Genomic DNA, 16,906 nt, shown 5'->3' with positions numbered 1-16,906 from the left:
AAATAGCCTCCAACACTCTACTCAGCAAATTGGATGCAGTCTATCACAGTGCCATCCATTTTGTCACCAAAGCCCCATATATCACCCACCACTGCGACCTGTATGCTCTTGTTGGCTGGCCCTCGTTTCATAATTGCCACCAAACCCACTGGCTCCAGGTCATCTATAAGTCTTTGCTAGGTAAAGCCCCGGCTTACTGGTCACCATAGCAGCATCCACCTGTAGCACACACTCCAGCAGATATATTTCACTGGTCACCCTCAAAGCCAACTCCTCATTTGGCTGCCTTTCCTTCCAGTTCTCTGCTGCCAATGACTGGTACGAATTGCAAAAACCACTGAAACTGGAGACTCATAACTCCCTCACTAACATTAAGCATCAGCTGTCAGAGCAGCTTACCCATCACCTGTACATAGCCCATTTGTAAATAGTCCACCCAACTACCTCATCCCCATATTGTTGTTTATTTTTTAGCTCCTTTGCACCCTATTATCTCAACTTGCACATTCATATTCTGCACATCTATCACTCCAGTGTTTAATTGCTAAATTGTAATTATTTTGCCACTATGGCCTATTAATTTCCTTACCTCCCTAATCTTACTTTATTTGCACACTGTATATAGATTTTTCTATTGTGGTATTGACTGTATGTTTGTTTATTCCATGTGTAACTCTGTTGTTTGTGTCGCACTGCTTTGTTTTATCTTGGCCAGGTCGCAGTTGTAAATGAGACAGGCCTACCTGGTGAAATAAAGGTGAAAAAATAAAAAATAAAAAAATAAAATCAACATTCACATCTTCAGCACACAGGGAATAGTGTGTAAACTGCCTTGCTCATCAGGGGTTGAACAACAGATAACCTTGTCCGCTCAGGGATTCAATCCAGCAACCTTCTGGTTTCTGGCCCAGCGCTCTATCCACTAGGCTACCTGCATGGAGAAGGGCTAAAGGTTCAAGGTGGACAAAATGTCATGCCGATCATTGGTACTGTCACGACTTCCGCCGAAGTTCGTCCCTCTCCTTGTTCGGGCGGCGTTCGGCGGTCGACGTCACCGACTTTCTAGTCACCACCGATCCATGTTTCATTTTCATTTTTGCTTTGTTTTGTTTTCATTATACACACCTGGTTTCCATTCCATAATCAATGTTCCTTATTTAACCCTCTGGCTTCCCTTTCTGTTTTGTGAGTGATTGTCATTGTCATGTGGGTTTGTTCTTTGTGCTTGCCGTGCGGTAGCAGAGAGAACAGTCTATGACTAGGTTGGTTGGAGTCTTTGACCATTTTTAGGGCCTTCCTCTGACACCGCCTGGTGTAGAGGTCCTGGATGGCAGGAAGCTTGGCCCCGGTCATGTCCTGGGCCATACGCACTACCCTCTGTAGGGCCTTGTGGTTGGAGGCCGAGCAATTGCCATACCAGGCAGTGATGCAACCCGTCAGGATGCTCTCGATGGTGTAGCTGTAAAACGTTCTGAGGATTTGAGGACCCATGCCAAATCTTTTCAGTCTCCCGAGGGGGAATAGGTTTTGTTGTGCCCACTTCATGGACCATGTTAATTTGTTGATGATGTGAATGCCAAGGAACTTGAAGCTCTCAACCTGCTCCACTACAGCCCCGTCGATGAGAATGGGGTGTGCTCGGTCCTCAATTTGCTGTAGTCCACAATCATCTCCTTTGTCTTGGTCACGTTGAGGGACAGGTTGTTGCACCACACGGTCAGGTCTCTGACCTCCTTATAGGCTGTCTCATCATTGTCAGTGACCAGGCCTACCAATGTTGTGTCATCGGCTTGAATCTGCTTGAAACATGTTGGTAATACAGACTCAGACAGGGAGAGGCTGGACATGTTAGTGAAGACACTTGCCAGTTGTTCAGCGCATGCTTAGAGTACACGTCCTGGTAATCCTTCTGGCTCTGCGGCCTTGAGAATGTTGACCTGTTTAAAGGTCTAACTCACATCGGCTGCTGAGAGCGTGATCACACAGTCATCTAGAGGGGACTTTTTTATGAAGTATTCTCATTTGTGTTTATTATGGATCCCCATTACTCTTCCTGGGGTCCAGCAAAATTAAGGCAGTTTATACAATTCGAAAAACCTTACTATACATTCACAGATGTCACAACACATTACTCAGGCCCCTACTCCACCACTACCACATATCTACAGTACTAAATCCATGTATATGTGTGTGTATAGTGCGTATGTTATCGTGTGTGTGTGTTTGTGTGTGTGTGCATGTTTGTGTTGCTTCACAGTCCCCGCTCTTCCATTAAAAAAAAATTAAATGTATTTTTGAAATCTTATTTTACGGTTTGCATCAGTTACTTGATGTGGAATAGTTCCATGTCATCATGGCTCTGTGCACCTCCCATAGTCTGTTCTGCACTTGGGGACTGTGTAGAGACCTCTTGTGGCATGTCTTGTGGGGTATGCATGGGTGTCCGAGCTGTGTGCCAGTAGTTTAGACAGACAGCTCGACATGTCAGACAGCTCAACAGACATTCAACATGTCAACAACCTCTCATAAATACAGGTAGTGGAGGTACTCCTCCACTTTGAGCCTGGAGAGATTGACATGCATATCATTAATAATAGCTTTCTGTGTACATCCAAGGGCCAGCCGTGCTGCCTTGTTCTGAACCAATTGTAATTTTCCTAACTCCTTTTTTGTGGCACCTGACCACACGACTGAACAGTAGTCAAGGTGCGACAAAACTTGGGCCTTTAAGTCCTGCCTTGTTGATAGTGTTGTTAAGAAGGCAGAGCATCACTTTATTATAGACAGACTTCTCCCCATTTTAGCTACTACTGTATCAGTATGTTTTGACCATGACAGTTTACAATCCAGGGTTACTGCTTGGGTTACTGCTTTACTTGCCTGGTAATGATAGGATTTCTATGGATTATTGAACATTTAAATAATCTCCATATTTGGTTCCTAAAACTATACCTGAACTTCAGGAGGAACAGGGTAACCTTTTCGCTAAGTATTACTTTGAAAATGTTTTGTTTCTTTGTACAGAACATCTCCATTTCGCTCCCTGGAAAATTCTAGCTGCAGTAATTTTGCCCGGATTTATTTGGTTATCCTGAGTGAACACATATTAGAGCTTTCAGGTCCTTCTGACAAGACTCCAACGGCTAACCTGGTCGCAGCCAACTCCCCGCCACGCCACCTTTATAGATAATGAGTTTGGCTTGTTTAAACTCCTCTAACTGTGCAGCCAGGCTTTGTGCCTGACGACGCAAGAATGGGACCTCTGTATCCGGGACACGCTTTCCCACCTGAGCTGTAGGTTTACGTGCCTGTGGCTTTTGAGTGGTCAAGCTCCATTCATTTTTACATTTGGGATGGAAATGTTGACCTTTTCCCCCACTGGCTAATGCTTCCCAGGAAAGGGAATGAGTTTGAAACTGTTTGACTGCAGCCTATTGATTTCTACATGTACCTTTTGACTTTGTAAAACGGTATGTTTTAAATTGGGGTTTAGTAAAATATACTGCAATAAACAATAAATTAGACCCCTATTGCTATTTTAAGCCCTGTTCCAGAATAATGCACACTTGAATCCATGCACAATGTTTACAAGATGAAAAATGCTTTCAATGGTTTATCAAATCAAATATGCTATCTTGATGCATGGGGAAAATAGTAACCCACATCCAGAGGATTATATACAGTGTCTAGAAAAAGCATGTGAACCCTTTGGAATTACCTGGATTTTTATATGAAATGTCACAACAATCAACAAACACAGTCTGCTTAAACTAATAACACACAAACAATTATAAGTTTTCGTGTCTTTATTGAACATACCGTGTAGACATTCACAGTGCAGGGTGGAAAAAGTATGTGAACCCTTGGATTGAATTACTGGTTGATCATCCTTTGGTAGCAATAACCTCAACCAAACGTTTTCTGGAGTTGCGAATCAGACCTGCACAACGGTCAGGAGGAATTATGGACCATTCATCTTTACAAAACTGTTTCTGTTCAGCAATATTCTTAGGATGTCTGGTGTCAACCGCTCTTGAGGTCATGCCACAGCATCTCAAGCGGGTTGAGGTCAGGACTGACTGGGCCACTCCAGAAGGCGTATTTTCTTCTGTTGAAGCCATTCTGTTGTTGATATACTTCTGTGTTTTGGGGCGTTGTCCTGTTGCATCACTCAACTTCTGTTGAGCTTCAATTGGCAGACAGATAGCCTGACATTCTCCTGCTAAAAAAACAACAACCTGGGAATGAATTTTTCCATCTGACAGCAAAGCAGCCCCAAACCATGATGCTAAGGAGACCAAAACTAAGGAGATGATTGTGGACTACAGGAAAAGGAGGACCGAGCACGCCCCCATTCTCATCAACGGGGCTGTAAGTGGAGCAGGTTGAGAGCTTCAAGTTCCTTGGCGTCAACATCACCAACAAACTACAATGGTCCAAACACACCAAGATAGTTGTGAAGAGGGCACGACAAAGCCTATTCCCCTTCAGGAAACTAAAAAGATTTGGCATGGGTCCTCAGATCCTCAAAATGTTCTACAGCTACAACATCGAGAGCATGGTTGCATCACTGCCTGGTACGGCAATTGCTTGGCCTCCGACCACAAGGCACTACAGAGGGTAGTGCGTACGGCCCAGTACATTACTGGGGCCAAGCTGCCTGCCATCCAGGACCTCTACACCAGGCGGTGTCAGAGTAAGGGAATTCCCCCCCCTGTATTGGACAAAAATGAATGGCAAATTATTGGCATAGTACAAACCATGTACACATTGGTCAATACCACCCAAATCGGCGTTGATTCATGCAAAATGTACTTCAAATGCCATATGGCTATTGCCAGTTGTAACACTTCAAAAATCCAACAGGTGGCGTGTGCGCTCCACCGTGGTTTTTCATATTGATATTGGACTCCAAGTCAACATCCAAAAGCCAAATTTTGAAAAAATTGATTTTTTGTCAAAAACTTATCACCCCTTAAAAAAGTGCTTTCTGGACCGTTTTTCGAAATTCTTTCGCTTTTTTTTGTCAATTACACGTGTAAGAACTGTATGAATATACTTTTGTCCAATTTTATTCTCAGATTTTTTTTTTTTTTTTACTTGCGCATTATTGCATGTGTTTTTTCTCCATCTGCAATATGATTTCATAGGAAGTCAGAAGTCAAAATCAATAATTGCAAAATTTCATAAAAAAATTCACACACCCCTAAAAAAGTGCTTTCTGGACCGTTTTTCGAAATTCTTTTGCTTTTTTGTCAATTACACATGTGTAAGAAGTGTATGAATATACTTTTGTCCAATTTTATTATCATTATTTTTTTATTTTTTTTACTTGCGCATTATTGCATGTGTTTGCTGCATCTGCAATATGATTTCATAGGAAGTCAGAAGTCAAAAGTCAATAATTGCAAAATTTCATAAAAAACTTCACACACCCCTAAAAAAGTGCTTTCTGGACCTTTTTTCGATTTTTTTTCGAATTTTGTGAATTTTGTGTCAATTACACACGTATAAGAACTGTATCAACATATTAGTCATATTTTATTATCATAATGTTTTTTTTGTTTTTTTTACTTGTGCATAAGGCATATGTTTTGTGGGGGCCAAATGTCATAAGAAATTTGACATGCTCAAAAATCCTTCAGAAATGCAAAATTGACTGGCCTGATGAACTCGGGATGGCCGGGCAGTGATTGTTGTTCCTTTCAATCACCCGTGGTGTTGATTTCATCATGTCCATTTGTTTATGTTTTCTCACTTTTGCAAAGTCACTGTGCATTTGCAATATGGTTAACTGGGCATTCACCATCACCAATTTGTCATGCTATAAAAATCATGCAGGAATGCCAAATTGACTGGCCCGATGAACTCGGGATGGCTTGGCAGTGATTCTGGTACCTCTCCATCGCTCGTTAGGGTTGATTCCAGAATGTCCATTTGGTGATGTTTCTCACTCTTTCAAAGTCACTGTGCATTTGCCATATGGTTAACTGGGCATTCACCATCACCAATTTGTCATGCTATAAAAATCATGCAGGAATGCCAAATTGACTGGCCCGATGAACTCGGGATGGCTGGGCAGTGATTCTGGTACCTCTCCATCGCTCGTTTGGGTTGATTTCAGAATGTCACTTTTGGTGATGGTACTTCACTGTTAAAACATATTGCAAATGTTTTCTCACTTTTGCAAAGTCACTGAAAATTCGTGCAGGAATGCCAAATTGACTGGCCCGATGAACTCGGGATGGCTTGGCAGTGATTCTGGTACCTCTCCATCACTCGTTAGGGTTGATTCTAGAATGTCCATTTGGTGATGTTTCTCACTCTTTCAAAGTCACTGTGCATTTGCCATATTGTTAACTGGGCATTCACCATCACCAATTTGTCATGCTATAAAAATTGTGCAGGGATGCCAAATTGACTGGCCCGATGAACTCGGGATGGCTGGGCAGTGATTCTGGTACCTCTCCATCGCTCGTTTGGGTTGATTTCAGAATGTCACTTTTGGTGATGGTACCTCACTGTTAAAACATATTGCAAATGTTTTCTCACTTTTGCAAAGTCACTGAAAATTTGTGCAGGAATGCCAAATTGACTGGCCCGATGAACTCGGGATGGCTTGGCAGTGATTCTGGTACCTCTCCATCGCATCTCGTTAGGGTTGATTCCAGAATGTCAATTTGGTGATGTTTCTCACTCTTTCAAAGTCACTGTGCATTTGCCATATGGTTAACTGGGCATTCACCATCACCAATTTGTCATGCTATAAAAATCATGCAGGAATGCCAAATTGACTGGCCCGATGAACTCGGGATGCCCGATGAACTCGGGATGGCTGGGCAGTGATTCTGGTACCTCTCCATCGCTCGTTTGGGTTGATTTCAGAATGTCACTTTTGGTGATGGTACCTCACTGTTAAAACATATTGCAAATGTTTTCTCACTTTTGCAAAGTCACTGAAAATGTGTGCAGGAATGCCAAATTGACTGGCCCGATGAACTCGGGATGGCTTGGCAGTGATTCTGGTACCTCTCCATCACTCGTTAGGGTTGATTCTAGAATGTCAATTTGGTGATGTTTCTCACTCTTTCAAAGTCACTGTGCATTTGCCATATGGTTAACTGGGCATTCACCATCACCAATTTGTCATGCTATAAAAATCATGCAGGAATGCCAAATTGAATGGCCCGATGAACTCGGGATGGCTGGGCAGTGATTCTGGTACCTCTCCATCACTCGTTTGGGTTGATTTCAGAATGTCACTTTTGGTGATGGTACCTCACTGTTAAAACATATTGCAAATGTTTTCTCACTTTTGCAAAGTCACTGAAAATGAAAATCTCGTGCAGGAATGTGCAGGAATGCACTGTGCATTTGCAAATTGACTGGCCCGATGAACTCGGGATGGCTTGGCAGTGATTCTGGTACCTCTCCATCGCTCGATAGGGTTGATTCCAGAATGTCAATTTGGTGATGTTTCTCACTCTTTCAAAGTCACTGTGCATTTGCCATATGGTTAACTGGGCATTCACCATCACCAATTTGTCATGCTATAAAAATCATGCAGGAATGCCAAATTGACTGGCCCGATGAACTCGGGATGGCTGGGCAGTGATTCTGGTACCTCTCTATCGCTCGTTTGGGTTGATTTCAGAATGTCACTTTTGGTGATGGTACCTCACCGCTTAAACATATTACAAATGGACAAGAGTCACCTGCAAGTCACCATCCATCAGTCAATTTGATATCATTCAAAGCTAACTATTGGAGGCACTGTCAGTCTCTACGCACCCCAATAATACGTCCCTCCATCCAAGTTGTGAATCTGTGTGATTTAGTTTTCCTTTGAATTTTTATGGGAAAAATGACTGATTTACAGTTCACGGGGGTTGCCTAATCATATATATGAAGTTTTGGAAAGATCTGATTTTTTTAACCCCTCAAAACAGCCCATGAGACACCAATTATGGCACTTCCGGTTGGCACAGGAAGCTGTAACTCAACATACATCTTCATTGGGGTATTCCATTACAGAATCCTGAGTTTTAAGTCTTTACCATTAAAACTGACTGATTTACACAGGGTTGAATGCACTATGTCTATCAAACTGCAGGCAGGTTATGGGTATACACTTTTAGGGCGATTTGAACCACTTCCGGTTGGTCCAGGAAGCTTAGAATCGACACAGGTAGACCTTATAGTGGCCTGATGGACTGGTACCGAAGACAGGTTCATACAGCATTCATAACCCATATAGACTCCAGGTTGTATTTAGTGGAGCAGCCAATGTATTCCTATGGGGAGAGAAGTCAATGCACACTGTTTTTATGTAAACACCTTCTTTTGACTGTGAAGGGTTAATGTCACACGGTCAAGGATAGGCTTGCACAGATTGGGATGACCTTAGGAACAGTCCTGTGGTTGAATTGTCCTTCTAAACCTAACGGTTCCGCCGCTGTCACCCAAAATCAAATGACGTACTGGTGCAGGCTTCATTGTGGGCCTATTTTTCTCATGGTCGCTGCGCTCAGACCGAGCGAGCTATGGTCAAGAGGGGCACCTCGTTGGACTCGGCACAGTCTGGACACTATGGTGATGCCATTGTTTGTGTTGATTTCAGAATGTCCATTTGGTAATGTTTTCTCACTCTTTCAAAGTCACTGTGCATTTGCCATATGGTTAACTGGGCAGTCACCATCACCAATTTGTCATGCCATAAAAATCATGCAGGAATGCCAAATTGACTGGCCCGATGACCTCGGGATGGCTGGGCAGTGATACTGGTACCTCTCCATCGCTCGTTAGGGTTGATTTCAGAATGTCGCTTTTGTTGATGGTACCTCACCGCTTAAACATATTGCAAATGGACAAGAGTCGCCTGCAAGTCACCGTCCATCAGTTAATTTGATATCATTCTGACACCAAACTGATACAAACTGACACCAAACCCACTTTTCCCAACTCGTTTAGGAGCCAAGTATCACATACTGCAGAGCTGGCCCAAAATTCACAACGCCTTCGGTTCAAACCATAAAAAAAACATAAAACACATAGTTACTTTCTAGCTGCGGGGCCAGTTCGGACATTATGTGTAGTCCTATGTGAGGCGACCCCGAATCCCGAGTTTCGGCTCGATAGGTCATTTGGTGTCCGAGTAAAAGCCTAATTGGTGCTGAAAATCCACTTTTTTCCATGCCTTGCTATGGGGTCCTTGAATGAGCTATCGGACAGAGATGTTGGGTTCTGTCTCTATGGGCCGAGACAGTCACAATGCACCTAGTCTTGTGTCTCTGGGACATTTCTAAATGTCACCATTTTCGTAATGGTCAAAATGAATTGAAGTCATTGCAAATGTTCGACGCTGTTTCTCGGTCCGAGAACCTTCTAGAGCGCCGTAACTCACCACGCACTATCGACCTGAGGTCTAGAACAGGATTCTAAAGTTTCGGAACTCTAGGTCTGACGGTTCTTTTTTAGCTCGAACAAAGCTAACTATTGGAGGCACTGTCAGTCTCTACACACCCCAATACGTCCCTCCATCCAAGTTGTGTATCTGTGTGATTTAGTTTTGAATTGTTTTGAATTGTTCTTCTAAACCTAACGGTTCCGCCGCTGTCACCCAAAATCAAATGACATTGTGGTGCAGGCTTCATTGTGGGCCTATTTTTCTCATGGTCGCTGCGCTCAGACCGAGCGAGCTACGGTCAAGCGGGGCGCCTCGTTGGACTCGGCACGGCCTTGGGATTATGTTTATGCCATTGCCTGCTCTCTGTGTCTTTAAACACCGCGCTTTGTCACTCCATCCTTGCTGTGTGTGTGTGTGAGAGCTTTTCTTTGACATCTGTTGGGAGAAATGAGTGATTTTACAGTTCAGGAGGGTTGCCTAATCACATATGAAGTTTTGAAAAGATCTGACCTTTTTAACCCTTGGATACAGCCACTATGACACCATTTAAGGCACTTCCTGTTGGCACAGGAAGCTATAAATAAACTCATATCCTCATTGGGGTATGCCTTTACATTATCCTGAGTTTTAAGTCTTTACGTTAAGAACTGAGTTATTTACGGAGGGTTTAGTGAGTGTGTGTTATTTCAGAAAATCATAGAAAATCACAGAAATGTCGCAGAGCTCCGCAGCACACTTTAAAAATATTCGTATGAACACCCTGCAACTGGATCTGTAACCGTTGAAAAAAAAAACACCTATATCTGAACATCACAAACCTTTCATCGTACGATTTCTCTTAAATGACGATAGATAAATGGCTGATTTTTTTGTTATTGACACCGGAGGCTCCTTGACTTTGACGTGAAGTGAAAAAATCTTTTCTCTATTTTCATTTTGGACCTTTAATCCCAGAAATATGGCCATAACTCAAAAACCGTTGAGGCCTAGACGCCATCTTGTTCGGGGCCAACTGCCCATTATGCCAAACCTATGCTCACCAAGTTTCGGCTTCGAAATATTTTCAGTTTTCGAGATATGGCCCGTCGTGATTCGGGATGTTTTGTCCAATAGCAATATGATTGCTTATGCCCTCTTGTGGGATCTTCCGGCATAGCGGAAAAATTGACCAAAATTTGATTATTTTATAAAACGAAAACCGAATGTCCGACAAAGTTCATTTGATGACTTCCCGGTAGGTCTGGCCCTGCCGCTCGGCCCGACGCCGTCCCCGAATTTTAAAAATGTTTTCGGACGTCTTGTAAGGGACGGTACATTTCCAATATGGACTTTCTCACTAACCATACGGTGATTGTCAAAAAGTTCCCTTAAGGTATGGAAGGCCCTAAAAATTGTCAAAGACGCCAACCACCCCAGTCATAGACTGTTCTCTCTACTACCGCATGGCAAGCTGTACCGGAGTGCCAAGTCTAGGACAAAAAGCGCTTCTCAACAGTTTTTACCCCCAAGCCATAAGACTCCTGAACAGGTAATCAAATGGCTACCCGGACTATTTGCATTGTGTGCCCCCCCAACCCAACCCCTCTTTTATGCTGCTGCTACTCTCTGTATATCATATATGTATAGTCACTGTAACTATACATTCATATACTACCTCAATTGGCCCGGCCAACCAGTGCTCCCGCACATTGGCTAACCGGGCTATCTGCATTGTGTCCCGCCACCCACCAACCCCTCTTTTACACTACTGCTACTTTCTGTTTATCATATATGCCAGTCACTTTAACCATATCTACATGTACATACTACCTCAATCAGCCTGACTAACCGGTGCCTGTATATAGCCTCGCTACTGTATATAGCCCCGCTACTGTATATTGCCCCGCTACTCTATATAGCCTCTCTACTCTATATAGCCTCGCTACTCTATATAGCCTCACTACTCTATATAGCCTCGCTACTCTATATAGCCTCGCTACTCTATATAGCCTCGCTACTGTTATTTTAATTGCTTTACTTGTTCACCTAATACCTTTTTTTGCACTGTTGGTTAGAGCCTGGAAGTAAGCATTTCACTGTAAGGTCTACACCGGTTATATTCGGCGCACGTGACAAATACACTTTGATTTTAATTGATTCTCCCTCCACCAAACTTCACAGTTGGGATGAGGTTTTGATGTGGTGTCCGTGGTGTCCTCCCATGAACACCATTCTTGTTTAGTGTTTCACGTATCAAAAGCTCATCCGAGATGTTAGCTTTTTCCAGAGATCTGTAAGCTTTTAGCTGAAACTCTAGGATTCTTCTTAACCTTGTTGCGCATTCTGCTCTGTGCTCTTGCAGTCATCTTTGCAGAACGACCAATCCTAGGGAGAGTAGCAACAGTGCCTTCTCCCTTTACAGACAATTTGTCTTACTGTGGACTGATGAGATACTTTTGTAACCCTTTCCCGCTTTATGCAAGTCAACAATTCTTAATCTTAGGTCTTCTGAGATCTCTTTTGTTCAAGGCATGGTTCCCATCAGGCAATGCTTCTTGTGAATAGTAAACTCAAATTTTCAGGCAACTCTAACTAACATCAACAAGGCAGCTCTAACCAACATCTCTAATCTCGTCTCATTGATTGGACTCCAGGTTAGCTGACTCCTGACTCCAATTAGCTTTTGGAGAAGTGATAAGCCTAGGGGTTCACATACTTTTTCCAACTTACACTGAATGTTTACATGATGTATTCAATATAGACAAGACAAATATAATAATTTGTGTGTTAGTAGTTTAAGCACACTGTGTTTGTCTATCGTTGTGACTAAGAAGAAGATCAGATCAAATTTCATGACAAATTTATGTCTAAATCCAGGTAATTCCAAAGGGTTCACATACTTTTTCTTGCCACTGTATAGTTCAGTAAATGCATGGGACCAGCGAACTCACCTCTACTGTTTAGCGTGTTGAGTTACCTCAGAGGAGGAAGGGAAGGACCATCCTACTCAGTGAAAGTCCTTTAAAAAAAGTGAGAGAAAAAAGTTATCCTTTTTTAGGTAAGACTTTACTAAATACATTCGCGTCACCAAATAACTGTTTTGCAATGGTCTACAGTAGCTCAACAGCACCCTCTAGGGTAGCATAGTGGTGTAGCTGGAGGACAGCTATTTTCTGTCCTCTGGATACATTGACTTCAATACAAAACCTTGAAGGCTGATGGTTCTCACCCTCTTCCAAAGACTTACAAAGTAATTGTTATATCTTCCAGACGATGTCCTCCAACCTAGCAGAACTCGCAGTATGAACTGACAAGTTGTCAGAGAATGATTCTAGCACTGAAAGCATAATCCACAACTAGCAAGCCAGCACTGCACTAAATAAAGACAATTATTTAACAGTTAACAAATTAATGTCTTAAAAAATTAAGGCGAAGCAGCATAAGAGAGAGCGAGAGCTAGGTATATTTTGTTTCGTTTTTTTCTTCTTAGTTTACCTTTCACTTATGTAGCTAATGCAGCTAATTTAGCCTACTCAACAATCCGACTCAGAGAGGAATGCTATTTATGTTAGCTAGTGGGCTAAGGCTATCCAACACAGCAACTCTTCCAAGTCAAGTTAAGCTTTCGGTTTTATTAATTAATGGCCACCGGGGCCCACCGGTGTAACTGCTAAACTGCTTGCTGTACACATGGATTGGATTGTGGGTTTACTAACGCGTCAGTTCTAGTTTGTTGACAATAACATTAAAATGGGGACAATGATGTAGGCTGTGTAGCGGTTTGGCTTGGAGGTTTTTGCACCTGGTCACAGACAGCTGTTGTGTTGTGTACTGAAATCCACAAGCGAAGGGAAAAGGTGAGAGGTGGAGAGTGCATAGATGCAAGAAGGATTTATACAACAAGCAAGTGATGATGTCATATGTGGCTGCTATTAAAATTAACTGTGCGCAGGTGATTAGGGATGTATTCATTCCACTGATTTTGTAGCAAAATGTTTCTTAAACGGAAGCAAAACGGAAGAAAATTAATTTGTCCAATAGATACTTTCATTTCCAATTGTTTGGATTGATGATTACACACCAAATCAGCTAGATGCAGGCAAGAGTGTACAAGGCGGGATTGAATGTGCCATTGTCTGTCACCTTGATTACTCCAATTTGTCTCTTGACCTGTGCACCTACATTATACACTTTATTTTGTAGGCTTGGTTGTAGCAACCTCATGATGGGTATATGGCAATTTTGAGTATCATGTACTAGCCTAAACCTATTGATGTTACATTGAACTGCGTGAATGGGAATATGAATGGCAGTCATCCAATATGCTGTAATAGAAATAAGGCCATTCTCATTTGTAAAAAAAATACTGTCCTCCATAATCCTAAACGGCACCAACCACTATTGACGCTAAACGTTGATGTTAAGTAAACAGGGGTATTGTAGATATACACTGAGTATACAAAACACTAGGAACACCTCTTTCCATGACCGACTGACCAGGTGAATCCAGGAAAAAGCTATGATCCCTTATTGATGTCACTTGTTAATTTTTTTTTATTTTACCTTTATTTTACTAGGCAAGTCAGTTAAGAACAAATTCTTATTTTCAATGACGGCCTAGGAACAGTGGGTTAACTGCCTGTTCAGGAGCAGAACGACAGATTTGTACCTTGTCAGCTCGGGGATTTGAACTTGCAACCTTTTGGTTATAAGTCCAACACTAGGCTAATCCACTTCAATCCACTTAAAGAAGGGTTTTTAAGTCTTGAGATAATTGAAACATGGCGTGTGTATCTGTGCCATTCAGAGGGTGAATGTGCAAGACAAAAGATTTTAGTGCTTTGAACGGTTTGAGTGGGTTTTTCATGCTCAACAGTTTCCTGTGTGTATCAAGAATGGTCCACCACACAAAGGACATCCAGACAACTGCACACAACTGTAGGAAGCATTGGCGTCAACATGGGCCTCCCTGTGGATCGAGTCCCAACGAATTAAGGCAAAAAGAGGTGCAACTCAAAATTAGAAAGGTGTTCCTATTATTTTGTGCACCATTGTACACTAGGGATGTGTAGATCACTTTATTAATTGGTTTAATAAATCAGCTAATGCTTTAGTTTAAGATTCATTTTTATATAATATTCATCTATTTGAAAGGCCACAACCACAAAAAAAACAAAAACATTTTTAGGCTAAAACACAGCGGTACTAGCAGCCCTAAACTGGCAGCCCTAAAACAGATATTTGCAAGTTGTTGATCTCTAGCTAGTTGTATAACTATGAGCATCCTACTGATATTTTGTGAGATAGCTAAAATCTTTGGGCTATACACTACTTTCTGACCTTGTCATTTTGCACGTAGACCCTGTAGCAGTCCTCTGTTGGGTATGACATGTCCCCAATGGTCATACTGGCCTTCATAGCCCTCTCACCCACATCACATCAGTAGGTTCCCACATCACCCCTTCTAATGGCCCTCATATTACTTCACGTGAGGACATCAAGGTTTATTTTTGTGAGGATACATTTCCTCGTGTTCTCTGCCAGAGACATCATTATGCTGGAAATAATAGAGTGGAGATTGTGTGCCTAGCTCCACAAATGAAACGCATGAGGGGAAACTAAATCACTAATAATTACTCCCACACCTTTCTAATGCAGGTGATTTGCACCCCTTCATTTATCTTCTGCCCTCCGATCTCAAGGCAACATTAATTTCATGGTTCATGCCTCTAAACAGATGCTTGAATGTTCTTGTTTGTTTTTTTTTTGCTGTGGGGACCAGGTCAATTGTGTATTGTAGTTTCCTACATAATTCTGAATTGTAAATAAGAATTACATTTAAAAAAAAATTAAATCAATGTTGATCTTGAAAAAAAACAAGTAATCCTATTTTGTTTCATGAATGCTGAAAATATATTATCTATGCAAGCACTGATACATGTGCAATGTAAAAAGGGGAAACATCTAAAACAAACCCATTATTACCTCCTCCAAAATCCCTGACCTGTGGTGGCAGGTAGCCTAGAGGTTTGAAGCAGGCCAGCAGTCAGTCACTGGTTCAAATTCCAATGGGGACATTTGGTGGGGAGTGAGCTGGCAACCGGAGGGTTGTATCAGTATCCTAGATGCCATCTCCTGCCGTTGTGCCCTTGAGCAATGCACGTAACAAACATTGGCACAGACACATGCACACACACACACACGCACACACACATACACATGGATTTAGTACTGTAGATATGTGGTAGTGGCCTGAGGGCACAGTGTGTTGTGAATGTATTGTAATGTTTCAAAATTGTTTAAACTGCCTTCATTTTGCTGGACACCAGAAAGAGTAGCTGCTGCTTTGGCAGACGCTAATGGGGATCCATAATAAACACAAATACGTAACCCCTTAATCTGCTCCAGGGGCGTTGCACTTTGTCCGACTCTGGGTTCAAATAAAAGCAAAGACAAATTTCAGTCTTCTTCTTCCGTCTTGAGTGGACTGGAATTGAGGTAGACTTGGCCACAGCACTACTTGACACATGCAATCCACACATATGCGTTGATTGAACATTTACTGATAGTACATCTTAAATGTGAATCAATGGATAACTCTACTGTCGAGATTACTGAAATAATTTTGTGAGTGGACTTTGAAACTCTATTAGGGAATGATTCATTCAGGTGCATAGTGCCACCTTCTGGATTGTAGAATAATTTACTCCCCCATAACAATTTACTCCCCTCTCAATACTAAAACATATGGACATTTGGTTTTGGGTCTTGTGTGATATTATGCTTTCTTTGTGTACAAATCAATCTCCAGCAATCTAGTTTATCAAGTATTAGAGCGTGTTCAGATGCATAATTTAATAATATTTTATTTTAGCCAACCATCCACTGTCTGGTACATACTTAGAAAGGACATGGTAAAGTGGTGCCAACCAGCTGAAACAGGACTGTAAAAAGTAATTTGAGATCTGTTTTATAAGGAAATATAGAATGATACTTTTGAATATTATGTTCTGCACATACAGAAACACACAGACCTACAGCTGGAATTATTGTCATGTTCAATCTTGCTTGAATTGGTGTTTTTTTATGACATGTCAGGACATTACTGACAGAAGGGGGGGGTGGTTTGGTCATAAGCTCTGATCGAAAGAGAAGAGTCACTGATCGTGTGTTCTTTACCAGCCATTGTATAACCTTCACGCAGACATGCACCATCGGCAGCACAGGGGACAGAATCAGCAAGTTTCATTCAAAATTTGGACTTACAGCAACTCGCAACATCTATGACTCTTCATGGTCTGCATCCTGTTCCCCACATAGTGCCCCACGTTTGACCAGGGCCCATAGGGCAAAAGTAGTGTCCTTTGACATAGAGAATAGAATGCCATTTGGAACTCAGCCATAGTCAAATCTGAGTCAAACCTGATAGCATGAAATGTATTCAAACCTGACAACATAAAATAGCCTACATACAGATCACACTGTTCACATTAACCATAGACAGGTTAGTGAATTCTGACA

General features: G+C 42.0%; 1 protein-coding gene across 1 annotated transcript in view; it reads right to left on the bottom strand.

The window, feature by feature from the left end:
- LOC135539508 (growth/differentiation factor 5-like) overlaps nt 1-15,552 on the bottom strand; it is a 29,076-nt gene extending 13,524 nt beyond the window's left edge. Inside the window, exons 1-2 of the transcript XR_010455623.1 lie at nt 15,371-15,552; nt 12,337-12,404 (exon numbers count right to left, since the gene is read on the bottom strand). The gene's annotated coding sequence lies outside the window, so the exon portion shown is untranslated. The remainder of the gene's footprint in view (nt 1-12,336; nt 12,405-15,370) is intronic.
- Between the last annotated feature and the right edge of the window lie 1,354 nt (nt 15,553-16,906).

Source organism: Oncorhynchus masou, chromosome 5 (assembly GCF_036934945.1).
Source record: "Oncorhynchus masou masou isolate Uvic2021 chromosome 5, UVic_Omas_1.1, whole genome shotgun sequence".
Taxonomy (NCBI): domain Eukaryota; kingdom Metazoa; phylum Chordata; class Actinopteri; order Salmoniformes; family Salmonidae; genus Oncorhynchus; species Oncorhynchus masou.
This window is presented reverse-complemented; position numbering and strand designations above follow the sequence as displayed.